A 4074-nucleotide genomic window follows, 5' to 3' on the forward strand; every position below is an offset into this window, starting at 1 on the left:
TGCCTCCGCCTCCCAAGTAGCTGGGACCACAGGCGCCTGCCACAACGCCCGGTTTTTTGGTTGCAGCCATCATTGTTGTTTGGCGGGTCCGGGCTGGGGATTCGAACCCGCCGCCTTAGGTGTACATGGCTGGCGCCTTAGCCGGTTGAGCTATAGGTGCCGAGCCTGAAACTTTGTTTTTCCAAGAAAGTAAAATCATTCTTGTTATCGGGAGAAAAGAATATTAAAAGAAATCAGCTTGTAAAACAGATAAACATCTATACCCCAAAAATGGTCTTTTCCTGTATCATCCCTTTAAATGAAACATAAAAAATGTTCACTACAATAATCTCAGACTACTTTCATAGGAAAACTTCAGAATACATAAAGCACATATTTCAGCTTTCAAAGACGCCATTTAGATTTCAAATATTAAACAGCTACACCGTAGCTCACAATGGCACAGGTAGGCCTAACACATGAACACTATTAATATTTCATCCCTGGCTAACAGTCAGAAAGAACTGCGTGGTTTGAAAGGTGCTTTAACTCATGTGTGGTCATTAAAACTCAATAGTAATTCAAGTATGGTCATAGAAAGGCAGGCAATTAACCCAATATCTCTATAAAAATCACAGCCATGAAAATAAAGGCAGAAAACTTGGTTTCTCTACCTTTCATTTACATAGGTAAATATCAGGACCTTACTGTAGAAAATATAACAATTCTTTTTTTTTTGCAGTTTTTGGCCAGGGCTGGGTTTGAACCCACCGCCTCTGGCATATGGGGCCTGGACCCTGCTCCTTTGAGTCACAAGCACTGCCCCAAAATATAGCAATTCTTACACATGGTTTCCCTAGAACATAATGGAGTTTCAGAAACTAGAAAAGATGTCAAGATCCATAGTTGGCTTCATCAAATGGTTTTCTAGCCCCTTTCAATTCTTCACTCATAGTAAACAAGTCTTTAACCCTAGGAAACTTCCCAGAGTCTTTTCGAATCAAGAAGATGGTATCTTCAACTTGTACTCGACCTTGTCTGCCAACAGACACGGCCTTGTGAGTCATTTCAGTAATGAACTCTATCATGGTAGATATTCTTCAAGAGGAGATATTCTTCAAGAAGCTCTACTGACTCAGTGTAAGGATTCTTTGCATCTCCAAAGCCATACATCATACACCTCAATTCTTCAGAAAAAACGTCTCTGTCTTTTACCCTGTCCACCTTCTGCACCTCCTCCAATTTCTTCATTTTCTTCCTCAAAAGCAGGGTCTTCCTCCTCATCTACCACCCCATCAGCCCACCAGCCTACAGCACCCAGCAGGCTCCCACCCGTCAGGTTTCACTACTTGTACAGCCTCGCTTCCAGTGACTTCCACATTAAAGTGAGTTTTTATTTTATTTTTATTTATTTATTGCACTTTTTGGCCAGGGCTGGGTTTGAACCCGCCACCTCTGGTATATGGGGCTGGTGCCCTACTCCTTTGAGCCACAGGTGTTCATTTTTTTAACTAAAATACTTAACAGTTTTATTTTCACATTTCACAATACAAATGAAAACTGCCCCTTTTTTGGGTTTACTTCTTCCCTTCAAAATTATTCTGTCTTTGACAGGAAGGAGGAGCAAGTCTTCCTTACCAGGCTATTAAGAAAACACCCAGAGTCACAGCACCATGATCTCCTGGTGAAGCAGAACAAGTAATATGAAACTGACATAAAGAACACTCCCCTCTACCCTTATCTGTCTGGTCAAGTCATTCCAGGACTGTGGGCACCAACCTGGGACCAGCAGGAGGTCTCATCACTGGGGGCCCAGGTCTCATCATTGGCATGTGACCTCCCATGGGTGGCCTCATTCTAGGAGCAGGTCCCACTGGAAGCATCCCAGGAGGAGGACCCATCATCGGCATCCTGGGCGGGCTGCACACATGGGGTGCTGGCATCATCCCAGGAAGAGGAGGACCCGGAAGACTGGGGGGAGGTGGAATCATCGCCCTGCAGGAGGAGGAGCAGAGAATGGAGTAAGAGGTATTTTCCTTGTTGCAATGCAGCTGTTGTTTTGTCAGTCAGGCTCTGGGCCCCCTCTTCCATCCATTTCTGATAGCAGTCCCTCACATTCTCTTGGTGCTTCCTCCCACTGTAGTGTGTCTTTCTCACAGATGGAGACTCATGGGTGAGATATGTGTCGCAGTAGTCACAATAAAACTTGGGATTATTCTCTCCTGGCCATTGGTGCCTCCTTTCTAAATTAGTTTTAAAAACAAGCCTCCATACCAGGGTGGGAGGGAAGAACGGTAGCGCAGGGGAAGGAAGTCTGCTCTATTGGTAATAAAGCTCCAAGTTCATCCCATCATGGACTTCACAGTCCCCTAGAGACACATGGTCCTTAAAAATTGGGTGCCACTTCTTAAGGACAATCTGTTCCAATGGGTGCCAGTTTGGGCTGCAATCAGCTTCTTAAGGTCCCCAGTGATGTCATGGGTGTTGCATTTAACGCGGACCTTCTTCCCCAGATGGTCGGTACAAACAACCTCGATCATCCCGGCTGGAGCTCCAAACTCAAACTTCCAACCTACAGACGCCACAACCTCCAGCCTCAGGCGCTCTGATGGACGAGATTTTCAAAACCATGAGAGATTCTTTTGTAATCTCCACACATTTAAAAACCACTGGAAGGCATGTCCATCTCTACTTCAACCTTTCAGAGCAACCTGCATTCAAATATTTGAAGAACTCCTAAAATCAGTAAGAAAAATAGGTAGCATTCAACCAATCCAATAGAAATATATTCAAAAGATTTGAATTACCCTTTAGAAAGAAGATAGTCATGTGGTCAATAATTCCATGAAAAGATGCCAACCTCTTTAGTCCACATGAGAATCCAAGTTAAAAGCACAATATAGGCTCAGCGCCCGTAGCACAGTCGTTACACCCCCAGCCATACGCTGAGACTGGCAGGTGGGAACCCGGCCTGGGCCTGCTAACCAATAATATCAACCACAACAAACAATAGCCAGACGCCTATAGTCCCAGCAAGAGAATCACTTAAGTACAAGAGTTTGAGGTTGCTGTGAGCTGTGACGCCATAGCACTCTACAGAGGGTGACATAGTGAAATTCTGTCTCAAAAAATAAATAAATAAATAAAAATAAATAAATAAATAAATAAATTAAAAAAAACAGTACTATCACTGTTACCAGAATGGCTAAAATGAAAAACACCAAGCGTTGGTAAGACAGTGTGGCAAATGGAAGTTTTCCACACTGCTAGAGGCTTGTAAGTTGGGACAACCACTTTGGAGAATTTTTAGAACACCCCATGTCCTAGGGACATACTCCAGGATATAAACCCCATAGAAACATGTATATCTGTTTACCAAAAAACATGCGCCAGAATGCTGGTAAGGCCACACTGATAAAATCCTCAGACTGGAGAGGACTCAACATCCTTCTGCAGAACAGAGCATGATTCTGGACATGTCACACGTGGGTTAGGTGGCCGTGTGCAGCCATAAGGGTTAACAGTAACAAATCTCACCCACACTTATTAACGTGGGTGAATCTCACAGTTGAGATAAGGTGAGATAAAAGAAGCCACACACGAAACGTGTACTGTATAATTCCATTTGTATAAAGTAGAAATAGGCAGAGTCAGTTCTGCTGATACCTGGTCTGAGTTTCCCAGGGCCACCATAACAAATTGTCAACAACTTGATGACTTGGCTTGGTGCCTGTAGCTCAGCAGCTGGGGCACTGGCCACGTAACCGGGACTGGCAGGTTCAAACCCGGCCCAGGCCTGCTAAACGACGACAACTGCAACAAAAAAATAGCCAGAGTGATGCCCATAGCTCAGTAGGTGGGTTGCTGGTCACATACACCAAGACACCCAAATAGCTAAAACAGTTTATTCACAAAACCCAAGAGAAAACTGCACGGTGATGCTGTGAACAATATAGGAGACCTGGCTTCAGAGGCAGCCATGTTTGTGATTGTCCTGGTGGTTGTTTGCTAGTGAATGACTATCTTTTGTTGTTGTTGTTGTTTTGTTTTGTTTTTTTGAGAGAGAGAGTCCCAAGTTGCTTTGGGTAGAGTTCT

General features: G+C 44.1%; 3 pseudogenes; all 3 read right to left on the bottom strand.

Annotated features, from left to right (window-relative positions):
* Nucleotides 1–872: 872 nt before the first annotated feature.
* On the bottom strand, nucleotides 873–1482 carry LOC100941881 (annotated as a pseudogene).
* A 234-nt stretch (nucleotides 1483–1716) lies between these two features.
* LOC100942199 lies at nucleotides 1717–2251 on the bottom strand (annotated as a pseudogene).
* Nucleotides 2252–2298: 47 nt separating this feature from the next.
* Nucleotides 2299–2519, bottom strand: LOC111721741 (annotated as a pseudogene).
* Between the last annotated feature and the right edge of the window lie 1555 nt (nucleotides 2520–4074).

Source organism: Otolemur garnettii, unplaced genomic scaffold (genome assembly GCF_000181295.1).
Source record: "Otolemur garnettii isolate 467f Iridium unplaced genomic scaffold, OtoGar3 scaffold00046, whole genome shotgun sequence".
Classification (NCBI taxonomy): domain Eukaryota; kingdom Metazoa; phylum Chordata; class Mammalia; order Primates; family Galagidae; genus Otolemur; species Otolemur garnettii.